Genomic DNA, 14,401 nt, shown 5'->3' on the forward strand with positions numbered 1-14,401 from the left:
CACTCAAATGTTAATGAATACATTATTAGCTATTTTACAACTATTATGCAAATGTGAAAACCACTACTCCAGGAATATGTGTATGTACACATATGTTTCCTATCCTATTTTTTTTGCTTTATTTTTATTTTGTCTTATGAGAATTCCTGTCATTTTTCCAGGGTAACTCAGTAATGTTAATGCTGTGTACACATACCTGTGTACACCTGTGTGCAAGTAGGCATCTATGATCGACAATCATGTATCTTTTCCGCCCACCAAGACAAAGAAGATATTATTATTTTGTCTCCTGATTCATTACCTGCATTACCTTTACTCTTAGAAATCTACTTTTTTCTAAAATCTATAAGTGCACGGACTTTTATTAGAATATCTATCCAACACAAGCAAAGAAAGTTTGTTTCAATATTTTAAAAATATTGAAATGCACAAAAATGTGTGGATGTTTTTCAATAATCCCATTGTTAAAGTTATATAAAACAAGAAGTTCAAAAGCTCAAGTTTCTTTTCCATTCATTCATCTAAGGTATATACTTTTTCTAATACTTTCTAAAGTTTATAGGCATGTCTTTATATAACACAGCTTTTAAACACTAAATTCTTATATGGTTGTGGAACTGCAAATTCCCATCTAAAAACATCACTAATAGTTCTTCTAGTCAGTATATGTACATCCACCTCATCTTTAAATGGTTACATAATAGTCCATCGTATGGATGTGCATAAGGGTAATTTGACCTTCATCTTACCGAAAAAGTTAAACCATTATGGAGAAATTGCAATGATGCTACATAAGAACAAATGTTTTATTGTAGGTAAGATAATAATGGGGCTTTACTGGTGGCTCAGGAGGCAATGGCACCCCACTCCAGTGCTCTTGCCTGGAAAATCCCATGGACAGAGGAGCCTGGTGGGCTGCAGTCCATGGGGTCGCTGAGAGTTGGACGCGACTCAGTGACTTCACTTTCACTTTTCACTTTCGTGCACTGGAGAAGGAAATGGCAACCCACTCCAGTGTTCTTGCTTGGAGAATCCCAGGGACAGCGGAGCCTGGTGGGCTGCTGTCTATGGGGTCGCACAGAGTTGGACACGACTGAAGCAACTTAGCAGCGGATGGTAAAGAATCTGTCTGCAATGCCAGAGACTTCGGTTCAATCCCTGGGTCAGGAAGATCCCCTGAAGAAGGGCAAGGCAATCCACTCCAATATTCTTGCCTAGAGAATTCCATGGACAGAGGAGCCTGGTGGGCTACAATCCATGGGGTCACAAAGAGTCAGACACGACTAAGTGACTAACACATTAACATTAACAAAGATAATAATAAGGGCTTCCCTGGTAGCTCAGAGGTAAAGAATCCTCCTGCAAAGCAGGAAATGCTGAAGATGTGGATTTGATCCCTGAGTTGGGAAGATCCCCTTGAGGAGGGCATGGCAACCCACTCCAGTATTCTTGCCTGGAAGATCCCACGGACAGAGGAATCTGGCAGGTTATAGCCCATAGGGTCACAAAGAGTCAGACACATCTGAAGTGACGGAACAAACACACACATAAGATAATAATAACCAATTTTTACTAAATGTTTACTCTGTACCAGGTATTATTTTGAAAACTTCACATATATCAGCTTACTTAATCTTTATAACAATCCTACAAGGCAGATACCATTATTATCCACATTTGATAGATGGTGGTCATGCAGGTTACTAAATGATAAGCTGGGATTCAAACTCAGGCACTCTGGTTTCCACACATATGCTTGTAACTACTCATCTATAATGTCTCTTAAAAAAAATTACCAAAACTATATTTTAAGAATTCAATTAAAAGGAAAATAGAAATCAATAAAAAATATGGAGAAGAAAGTTCTTAGAAGAAAAAGGTCACCAAAAACACTAAAAATGAGAGAAAATTGCAAAAATTAAGAAAAATGCATCCCTCCCAAAATAAGCAGTCCAGGTTAACAACCAGTGGAAAGCACAGGTATACCTCAAAGATACTGTAGGCTCTGTTCCAGACCACCACAGTAAAGCAAGTCACACAACTTTCTGGTATTCCAGTGTATACAAAAGTTATGTTTACACTGTACTAAAATCTATTAAGTGTGCCACAGCATTATGTCTTAAAAAATGTTAATTTTAAAATACTTTAATTGCTAAAAAATACTGACCATCACCTGAGCCTTCAGTGAGTTGCAGTAATAACATCAAAGATCACTGATTACGGGTCACCATTGTAACAAATGTCACACTGAAAAAGTTTGAAAAATGTGGGAGATGAAAGTGTGTGAAAATGAAAAACGAAAAGTTTGTGAGAATTACCAAAATGTGAGAGAGAGACAGAGAGTGGGCAAATCTGTTGGAAGAAAATGGTGCTGACAGACTTGCTTGATGCAGGGTTCCCCAAAACTTGCAATTTGTAAAAGGATGCAATTTCTGCAAAGAGCAATAAAAGGAAGCTCAAGAAGACGAGGTATGCCTGTATCAATAATGGTGCTGATATATATAGCTGTAGGAAGTAGGAAAGGGCAATACACTTCAAAAGGGCTAAAACCAGAATATTATCTTACATGAGATCTGTTTTAAATTGTATACCAGATGTTGCACATGAATAGTCACACAAAAGGGGGTGGATGTGGCCAAAAGAAAGGCAAAGGAAAAGTAGAATAAGCAAAGGATCCGTGGATAACAGATATAGTTATTCCTCCATATGAACCAGTTCCACATCTGTGGATTCAACCAACAACGGATCAAAACATTCAGGAAAAAATATTACAGCAAGTTCCAGAAGCAAAATTTGAACTTGACACAAGTTTTTTGTGTCAAAAATGCTATTTTTGACATGGCATTTGCATTGCATTTACATTGTACTTACAACTTACATAGCATTTATCTCATATTAGGTATTATAAGTAATCTTGAGATGATTCAAAATATGCAGAGGGGATGCGTGTAGGTTATAAGCAAACACTATGCAATTTTTCTATAAGGTATTTGAGCATCTGGAGATTTGGGGGTGGATAGTCTGAAACCATCCCCTGCAGATACTGAGTGACAAATGTACTTTCCATAGTCTATATACAACAACTTCTTGCCAACTCACTGATGTAGCCCCTCTCTTCAGTTCATACATGAAGATGTCTATATGCATATGTAAATACATTTGAGTGCCTATATTTATTTCCTGGCACAGACTTCTAACAGTAAATTAGAGGCTGCATTATTTTTCAAGACATCTACTTTTTAGATAACTATAGCAGGATCAGGCTTCCCTAGGGCTCAGTTGGTAAAGAACCTGCCTGCAATGTGGGAGACCTGGATTCAATCCCTGGGTTGGGAAGATCCCCTGGAGGTGGGCATGGCAACCCACTCCAGTATTCTTGCCTAGAGAATCCCCATGGGCAGAGAAGCCTGGTGGGCTACAGTCCATGGGGTCAAAAAGAGTTGGACACGACTGAGCAACTAAGCGCAGCATAGCAGGATCAGTATGTTAAAAAAAAATTAGGTCTCACTTGCCGCAAAACTGGACACATATGACAGCCTCTAATTCCTATTAAGGTCTCTATAATCTTCAGATGTCAGAGGTATTTCTAAACACCTCTGGAAGGTTGGAATCCATATGGCTGAAGACCCGTCTTTGAAAATACAGATTTTGAAATTTTAGTTTGCTTCCATTCTCTCCTCTGGGCAGCTAGCATGAGCTCAGAGAATGAAGACAAATTTTAATATGCTACCTAAGGAAAATGTAAAGAAAGGAAATGAAGGAAGAATAAAACTGACTAACATCCTCCACACTCCTTCATAAAATCACATAATATACTCTAAAACCAAAGTGATCTTTGGATTATCAATTATGTACAATCATGCCTGCCTGTGACCTTGCCTGCCTGCCACCCTGCCCTTCTATTAGTAAAATCAGTACTGTTAATTTCAGGATAAAATTAGTAATGAAAGAAGAGATCAACATTCAAAATAATTTAGTGGTCAAAATAATTATTGTTAAACTAGAATGTTGTGAGAAAAACAATAGTAAAATATTAAAGTAAGTCAATAATCTGCAAGCAATAAATGCTGGAGAGGGTGTGGAGAAAAGGGAACCCTCCTACACTGTTGGTGGGAATGCAAACTAGTACAGCCACTATGGAGAACAGTGTGGAGATTCCTTAAAAAATTGCAAATAGAACTACCTTATGAGCCAGCAATCCCACTGCTGGGCGTACACACCGAGGAAACCAGAATTGAAAGAGACACATGTACCCCAATGTTCATCGCAGCACTGTTTATAATAGCCAGGACATGGAAACAACCTAGATGTCCATCAGCAGATGAATGGATAAGAAAGCTGTGGTACATATACACAATGGAGTATTACTCAGCCGTTAAAAAGAATTCATTTGAATCAGTTCTGATGAGATGGATGAAACTGGAGCCGATTATACAGAGTGAAGTAAGCCAGAAAGAAAAACACCAATACAGTATACTAACACATATATATGGAATTTAGAAAGATGGCAATGACGACCCTGTATGCAAGACAGGAAAAAAGACACAGCTGTGTATAACAGACTTTTGGACTCAGAGGGAGAGGGAGAGGGTGGGATGATTTGGGAGAATGGCATTCTATCATGTATACTATCATGTAAGAATTGAATCGCCAGTCTATGTCTGACGCAGGATACAGCATGCTTGGGGCTGGTGCATGGGGATGACCCACAGAGATGTTATGGGGAGGGAGGTGGGAGGGGGGTCCATGTTTGGGAACACATGTAAGAATTAAAGATTTTAAAATTAAAAAAATAAAAAACTATAATAAAAAAATAAAAAATAAAAAAAATAAAGTAAGTCAATAATAATTTTTAGAAGAAACCCGATTCATAAATCGACTCAACAACTATTTCCTGAAAGCCTACTGTTCTTTTACTCTAAGGGTCTAGCCATTAACAAACTCCCTCCTCTATGGAGTTTATATTCCAGAGGGTGAGGCAGACAAACAAATATGTAATGTATTCAGTGGGGGTATATGTTATAAAGAAAGATAAGAGGAATTAGAGGATGAAGACTGATTGAATGGCAGGGTTATTTTAGGTAAAACTGTCAAGTAATGTCATCCTAAAAAGATGACTTCAACAGAGACCTGAAAAACTGAGAAGAAACCACATGGGTAACATGGAAACTACATGGGGAAAAGAACTTTCCAGAAAAACAAAATATATCTATTCTTAAATAATTAAGACTCAATTTTCTCTTGGAAAATAACCCCTCTAGTGCTGTGATGCTGTCATTAGTATTAATACAAAAGTGGTTGTGCTAAACTGTGCTGACAGCAAAATAAATTCTATTTTCGAATGCAAAAGAATTCACTCCCATGAGCTGAAAACATGTGTTCTCCTCATCAAAGTTTAATATACCAAATATACCTATTTTTGCAAATATGGAAATATTTTTTAAAAATCACCATAGAAGACAACACTCAAAATAGCTTCCCACCACATCAGGCAACTAATTTAATTAATTTAATTATCTCTATTAATTTGGTAAGAATTTAAACCTCATTTTCTCTTAAGAGTATATACAGCAATTTTAAAAGTGTCATATCTGGAGTTCCTCTGGAGCTGTATCCTTTGTTCACATTAAAGTTTTATTTTCTTAGTATTCCTCTTGATGTTTATTTAGCATGTTAAAAGTTGTGTCTTTCAAAATACCATCTATGAAAAAAAATACCATGTATGGGTTATTACTTAAAAACAACAGAGAAGTGTTTTAATGACAATATATAAACTACAGAAAAACTTTAAAAATCAGTGATTCTATCCTTTGGGGAAAAAATTGTACAAATTTATAATTAAAAATACATGTACAGTAAAGCTCCCTGGTAGGACTTCAGAAATTTTATTTCTTTGTCTATAAAATGTATTCCTTCCTGCTTCAACATAGAAACAGACATAGAGCCTTCTAACATACATGTAAGCCTTCTAACAAATAAGTATATTCTATTTCAGAGTCCTGGCACAAAATTCTGGTACATTAAAGTCAAAAAGAAAAAAATCCAAAATCCAGACAGAGAGAGAGATACTATTATTGAATTTGCTTTAAAGAGCTCTAAAATAGGAAATATGGATTTATAGAAAAAATGTATTTGAGTATTTAGAATAATTAATTACTTCTAAATGTTTCAGCTTCAAAAAATATTCACCACAAAAGTCCTTTACATAGTAAGTAACTAAAATTTGCATTTTATTAACAATTTCACAATAATTTGATTTTCACCATAATTAGCTATCTTGCTAAAGATCTATCCGTAGAGCAAAAGGGATCATTTATAAAGAACATGTAAGAGCTTAATTTAAATGCACACTAGAATTTTGTCATTATTTGGGGTACGGAAAATAGGTCTCTGCCCTGGCAGAAAAATCTTCTTAAAGTTTTTGTTGTTTAGTTTATAAGGAATATGTCAGAAAAGTGTCACCATAACCCAAAAGTTCAAATTTAGGGAAATATAATTTTGAACTAGTTGCACAAATTTTGAGCAAAGATCCATGCCCTTATCTCCTATTACCACCTCACCTCTCAACCCCACTTTCACCCCATCCAATCTAAGGGAATCTCCTACTTACTCATCAAGAACCACCACCCACAGTTAAGTTAATCTTAACTTTACTCTTGTACCAACTTATCACTCAGTGAAACTAGAAACTAAGAACAAGGTTAACCAGTTTAAAAAAAGAAGAGGTAGTTACACTCAGAAATTTAGGATAAAAACTGAAATTCTCCAATTCACTTCACTATGTCAACTCCATCTAGAAGATGGAGCCGCACACATGTACAAAACAACCACCGCAATGTCAAACATGTGTATATTTTATTCTCTCTGTGGCATAGTCTGAACTCAGATGTTTATACTCCAAAGCTTCTTGACCAGAGGATCAAAATGTGAATTAAATATGACTTGCTATTTGTTTTAAGTCTGTTTGTGTATGGCTGAGCGACTGAACTGAACTGAACTGTGTATGGCTCAAACTAAAATACAAGAAACAACAAGCATATGTCTGACAAATTCCCTTAAGTATATATGTATGCTAAATTAATCATGATTTGTATACAACAAAGTAATACAACAGGAGTAAACTCATGCATAATAATTTTTAAATACCTTCATTTACAAACATAACCAATGTAATTTTAAAATAATTCAAAATAGTATATTTTAAGTAATTCTACATGGCTGGAAAATATTTTAAATTTAATTCTACCTGTATAATCCATAGAGAAGCAGTAGGCAGGGAACCGGGTATTTTCCAAAGTAAAACTCTATCAAACTCAAAATGAAACAGCTCCCTGGACAGGCAAACCGCTCTGGGGACAGCCTCCTGCCATGTGACATTGAGCACACACACACTTCTGCTTATCTCTATTCAAGTTGCAACGGTCATGGCTCTGCTCTCCTTTGCCTGTTTTTTTAGTCATCCTTAGAAAAGTCTTTCTTAGAAGAGAAGTGTTATTTCTTCCCATTTCATTCCTATATTATTAGTTTAAAACTAGGGAAAAAATAAATTTTGTTCTTTCTCTGAGTGAAAAGAACTCAAAATATGTATACTTCATCCTAATACTCAACATTACCAAGCAGCATAACCTGAAAAGAGTCAGCAACCAGTTTTAGGAAAAACAGTCTTTTGTCATTATGCTCATTCCTTTGATAGTATGCACATGTGATCTACTTGAAACACATTTGATTTGTAAACAAACCTAATACAGGTGATGAAAGAACAATCTTTTAGAGCATATCTAAAACCTTTAACGCATTTATCTGAGCCCTGAAACAGACATCAGATGAAAAGGACATATGGTCATTCCTGTAACAGACTGTATCTGATGTCATCTTTTATGTCACATTGCCACATGCACTGAGCCATCTTTTCCTTCATTACCAATTGTTTTCATCTTGAATATGTCCTGGCTAAAGAAACCTTAAGAATGGTTACCTCATCTCGACACAACAATTCTTTAGACCTTGCACAGACACAAGATACAAATTTTTAAATTTTTTATCAGCTGTCTTTTTTTTTCAGCAACCTGAATGGTTGGATAATTTCCAGTTTATAAATATAGCAATACTCTCCCAGATTGCAACTACTTTGAGAAAGAAAAGTATTGATGTTCTGAGTGGTTTTATTGGAGTAGTGGGATATTTTGCCACTTTTCTTTCCATGGAATAGGTTTCTCCATGAGATAATTACAAAGTTGACAAAACTAAACAATATGATTCTAATCTTCAATATAACATCAGAAGTATAAACAGTACAGAAATTTAAACATTTTGAGCCCAACATCATCTATAGTTCTATGAAATGAATGAGAAAGCATCATTACATTCAGCCATCTAGGCGATGCTTCATTACCATAAGCAGATCCCATTACACCACCATTCTGCTAACAGTCAAAAGCTGTTAATTCCCATCAACTTCACCTGTCACTGTTGCTAAGCAGCCCTGTCTTACTTCTGGGGCTTTAATTCTCTTTATCTCAATCTAGGGTACTGACTGGGGAGCTTTCCATGAGCCATAAAAATTTGATATACTTTTTTCCTGGTAATTAAAATGTGCAAATGGCTAAAACATTATGATTGTTTTAAAATGGTAAGTTAAAAATTCCTAATAATAGCTGTCTTAATTTCCACACAACTTACAAGTATTATCAGATGTCACAAGAAATGATGTTTTGAGCATTTCACAACTTAGTGCTGTCAGCATGGATTTGAGCACCCTCATTTTAAGAATAACTGTTTTATTTTTATCCTTTATATTTTATAACTCTTAAATCACAGATATTTTAAGGAAATGCATTTTATTCACAAATAAGAACATAATGAAAAATCCAAATGAGAAAGTTAAAGACAGATAGATGGGTAGATGGCTCTAAAACCTACAGTCCACAGTTAAGTAATTCACCACACCTCAGAAAGCCAGCAGAGTGGTTAAGAGCCAGGCTTTGTGTCAGATAATCTTAAGCAAGTTTTTAAATCTCTCTGATCTCAACTAAGTGACAAAGGGCCTAGATCAACATCTGGTTTGTGCCAACAGCTAGTATGTAAACACCACTTAATGTGGTCCAGGCATTGTTCTGAATCATGCATTAATAACTTACCTAACCCATACAATAACCCTGTGAGGTATTATCCTCATGTTATAGGTGAGGTAACTGAGGTGTGGAGGGTATGTAGCTTGACTGAGGCCACACACCATACATAACAAAGCCAGGATTCAACCCAAGTAGCCTCACTTAGATTTCTTGTGCTTAACCACCTCCACAGATAGATGATCAATAAATGGAAGCAGAACAAGAAAGATCATTTCCAAAAACTAGGTTCATTCTTTCCAATAAAACCAGTCCTGCAGTTTGCCAAATATTTTAGTTCAGAGTTCATAAAAACTCTCTTTTTATAGTCTATGTTCAATCCCAATACACAGAAAAATTGAACAGATAAGCAGGATGAAAGGGATAATGTCTAAAGTCATTGTGATAGCTTAAAATGAGAGTTGCACTAGCCAGTTAAGCAGAAATAAGTACTCAAGTGCAGAAAGTTATAACCGTAAAAGGACTTGTACTGTGTACTACCCCACTCTCCCAGCAACCACTAAGTCCCTCCTTCCCCTCTCTACTTCTCAGTTTCCAAATGTCACAGAAGATACGACTTATCTGGCCTCCAAAGAGGCTGAGCAGTTTCCTCTGACTGTAACTTCAAAGCTTACTCAGGAGGACAGCACCTTCAGGTAGATCCCCCTGCCTTCCTCCCCAAGAGTCTTCTCTAGCCTCATCTCACCCTCAACAAAGGAGACTCACTAGTATGCCTAGATGCACCCCTCAGACACAGACACAATTACATCACAGTCCTCCCCAAACACACTTACAAGTCACGGGAGTCCCAGGTTCTTTGCAAGTCATCTGTTCCCAGTCTACAGCCGAGGGACAAATGTCCTAAGTGCAACTGCCTGACTCAGGAACTGCCCACACCGCATCCCCGAACCCCATCCCAGATTCGGGCTATAATCTATCCCTTCATGGTCCAAGCCAGAAGAAGTAAAATTACTGAACCAGACCTGTTGAATCAACACTGCTACTCATTACCTCTCTGGTTTGGAAAAGTTCTGGAATACTTATAGATGTGTCTTACCTATTTCCTCATAGGTAAAATGAGGAGGTTGAACTGAATGATCACTAAAACCCTGTGCAACTCTAACGATACAGGATTCTACTTTAAGCCAATTATAGCTGGATGAGAAAACTGAAGTGACTTCCAGCAGGGAGTGCTTCCTTTTCCTCCAGCCCACATCACCCCCCCCACCCCCGCCCCATCGTGCTAGGGTGTTGGGAACAGCCCCACCTCAAGGGTGGGAAACCAGCGATTCAGCAGGTATTGTTGAAATCTAGTGCATTTACCTTGAATGTCTAATTTCTCCAAAGGTTCAGACACTATTCCTCTCTGCTGCTGCTGCTGCTGCTGCTAAGTCGCTTCAGTCGTGTCCAACTCTGTGCAACCCCACAGACGGTAGCCCACCAGGCTCCCCCATCCCTGGGATTCTCCAGGCAAGAACACTGGAGTGGGTTGCCATTTCCTTCTCCAATGCATGAAAGTGAAAAGTGAAAGACTAGACAAGCCCTAGTAACTCAGCACAGGGGTGAGCAGACAAATACAAACATTCACGAAAGACAACAGAAACAACTGGTTGGAGGCCCTCCTTACTGGTGAGTTCATGGTCTGGTGGATCATACCTCTTAGGACAACAAGGTCTGGGTACCAGCAATAAAGCTTCTGAACGTGACCCCTCCTTCCAAAACACAACTGAGACAGACTGGACAGGGATTGCCAAGATTTCTACAGATGACAGCTCAGGGCTGAAACACAGATCTCCTCGCTTTCCTCGTCATGGCTTTCCTATCTGGAATAGTTCCTTGTATGTGAGCCCATAGCCCTTCACCTCCTTAGAGAAAGAGAATAAACAGAGCTCCCACTTTACACTTTCCTCTTAAACCTGAATACCATTTACCATAATTGTACCATAATATCTTACATCATATTTCCAACCGATAGAATAACTTACTTTATCGCACATTTTAAAACCCCATGCCTAGGGTTGGATTATAAATGCTCACTCTGTTATCCCAGAAATGAAAAGATGGAGTTTTCCCTCCTGTCTCTATTCTCATCCTCCTCACCAACAAGTCACTTAAGTGAAAATGCTTTAATGGTATGCCTCATCCCAATTTCCATTTACTCTAAGGGAGAACAAAGGTTACCTAAGAAGTCACTGCTTATCCATGCTTCCTACCAACACATTACAGCCTGCATCAGCCTCAGTATTTGCTTTTCATGTTCTGTCATCCTTCACTGCTTACAGGGCTACATGATTATCACATGGTCCCTCCCATACGTGAGAAGACTACACTGCAAAAAGGATTCTCTGACTAAAGAAAATTCTAACAGCATTAGCCCATCTCCTTGCATGAGTGTGCTCACCATACTTCAAAATGTTTAATAAACTAAGACACAGCAACATCAAGCACCAACCAGATAACAAAACAGGACAGGAACTGTTCAACTCAATACCATGGACCAAGACCAGTGCTATATATTCTTCAAGAAAGTTAACAATCATCCTCACCAAGCACAAAAGCACAATTATGACCAAAGGCAAGGTGAAATCTGACAGATCTACTTTACCCAACTCCAAACCCTGAGATAGGGATTATTTCTAGAGACAACTTCTCTGCTATATTTGAAAAGAATAAGGTCAACGGTGGCACGATTCAAAGCTCTCAGTAGCTGCAAAACTCAGACCTCTTATGAAGTAGGAGGGTCACTCCCTGCTTTCATGAGCTCCAAAAACAGTGATATCAAGTAACCACAGCTGGAGAGAGGGGGAAAATAACTTTTATAAGAGGTGGAATACCACTGATATTTTTATTTTATCAGAACAGTATTGTAAAAAGAGACATCAGTTTAAATGTTTAAAGTTAACCAGTGAGAAATCCATCAACTAACCCTGACATAGAGTTAAGAGTCATGAGAAACATAACTAATATTATTAAAATGCCTGGTAAAGGTGGGGGGATGCAGGGTGAAAATAAATGGCTGGCAAAAACATGAAAGATTAAGATCCTCCCATGAATATGGATCTAACAATAACTGTATTTGTTCATTTTACACTTTGAGGATCATTTTATATATGCTTGAATCAAAGCTCAAATGGAAAGATCACAAGGAAATCCAGGTTTCTACAACAAACAGAGAGGTGCCCAAGCCAAGCATATCCTTCTGTACAAAGCTTCTTTAGAAAAACCACAGACCTGTATGGTCTCAGTCTGTTTACCTGGCTGGCAAAAGGAACCACTGGAAAATAAGCAAAGGAAGTCATGAGAAATAGTCACGAATGGATTATTGTGGGTTGTCCCAGAGACAAAAAAAAAAAAAAACAAAAAAAAAAAACAGTGGAGAATCCTTCAAGAAATGTGGCAGTATTCAGCCTAGAGTTTTTGGTAAGCAAAGAAAGTCACAAATTTCCATATGTACTCCAAAACATAAACTAACCTTGATGTTTTAACAGGGGCTAGCACTCTTTCTACAAAGAACCAAACAAAAATATTTTAGATTACATGGGACAGTCCAGTCTCTCACACCTACTCAATTCTGCCATTTTAGTGCAGAAGTAATCATAAGTTCAGTTCAATTCAGTCACTCAGTGGTGTCCGACTCTTTGCGACCCCATGAGTCCCCGCACGCCAGGCCTCCCTGTCCATCACCATCTCCCAGAGTTCAGTCAGACTCACGTCCATCGAGTCCGTGATCATCCAGCCATCTCATCCTCGGTCGTCCCCTTCTCCTCCTGCCCCCAATCCCTCCCAGCATCAGGGTCTTTTCCAATGAGTCAACTCTTCGCATGAGGTGGCCAAAGTATTGGAGTTTCAGCTTCAGCATCATTCCTTCCAATGAACACCCAGGACTGATCTCCTTTAGGATGGACTGGTTGGATCTTCTTGCAGTCCAAGGAACTCTCAAGAGTCTTCTCCAACACCACAGTTCAAAAGCATCAATTCTTCGAGGCTCAGCTTTCTTCACAGTCCAACTTTCACATCCATACGTGACCACTGGAAAAACTATAGCCTTGACTAGATGGACCTTTGTTAGCAAAGTAATGTCTCTGCTTTTTAATATGCGATCTAGGTTGGTCATAACTTTCCTTCCAAAGAGTAAGCATCTTTTAATTTCATGGCTGCAATCACCATCTGCTGTGATTTTGGAGCCCCCAAAAATAAAGTCTGACACTGTTTCCACTGTTTCCCCATCTATTTCCCATGAAGTGATGGGACCGGATGCCATGATCTTCGTTTTCTGAATGTTGAGCTTTAAGCCAGCTTTTTCACTCTTCTCTTTCACTTTCATCAAGAGGCTTTTTAGCTCCTCTTCACTTTCTGCCATAAGGGTGGTGTCATCTGCATATCTGAGATTATTATATTTCTCCCAGCATTCTTGATTCCAGCTTGTGCTTCATCCAGCCCAGCGTTTCTCATGATGTACACTGCATATAAGTTAAATAAGCAGGGTGACAATATACAGCCTTGATGTACTCCTTTTCCTATTTGGAACCAGTCTGTTGTTCCATGTCTAGTTTTAACTGTTGCTTCCTGACCTGCATACAGATTTCTCAAGAGGCAGGTCAGGTGGTCTGATATTCCCATCTCTTTCAGAATTTTCCACAGTTTATTGTGTTCCACACAGTCAAAGGCTTTGGCATAGTCAATAAAGCAGAAATAGATGTTTTTCTGGAACTCTCTTGCTTTTTCCATGATCCAGCGGATGTTGGCAATTTGATCTCTGGTTCCTCTGCCTTTTTTAAAACGAGCTTGAACATCAGGAAGTTCACGGTTCATGTATTGCTGAAGCCTGGCTTCAGTCTTCTTGCCTTGAGAATCCCATGAACAGTATGAAAAGGCAAAATGATAGGATACTGAAAGAGGAACTCCCCAGGTCAGTAGGTGCCCAATATGCTACTGGAGATCAGTGGAGAAACAACTCCAGAAAGAATGAAGGGATGGAGCCAAATAAAAAACAATACTCCGTTGTGGATGTTACTGGTGATAGAAGCAAGGTCCGATGCTGTAAAGAGCAATATTGCATAGGAACCTGGAATGTTAGGTCCATGAATCAAGGCAAATTGGAAGCGGTCAAACAGGAGATGGCAAGAGTAAACATCGACATTCTAGGAATCAGCGAACTAAAATGGACTGGAATGGTGAATCTAATTCAGATGACCATTATATCTACTACTGTGGGCAGGAGTCCCTTAGAAGAAATGGAGTAGCCATCATGGTCAACAAAAGAGTCAGAAATGCAGTACTTGGATGCAATCTCC

The 14,401-nt window shown here is 38.2% G+C and overlaps 1 protein-coding gene across 5 annotated transcripts in view; it reads right to left on the bottom strand.

Moving 5' to 3' along the window:
* ST7 (suppression of tumorigenicity 7) overlaps positions 1 to 14,401 on the bottom strand; it is a 276,815-nt gene that overhangs the window by 216,818 nt on the left and 45,596 nt on the right. The gene's annotated exons all lie outside the window — the stretch shown is intronic.

This window comes from Budorcas taxicolor, chromosome 4, assembly GCF_023091745.1.
Source record: "Budorcas taxicolor isolate Tak-1 chromosome 4, Takin1.1, whole genome shotgun sequence".
In the NCBI taxonomy this organism is placed as follows: domain Eukaryota; kingdom Metazoa; phylum Chordata; class Mammalia; order Artiodactyla; family Bovidae; genus Budorcas; species Budorcas taxicolor.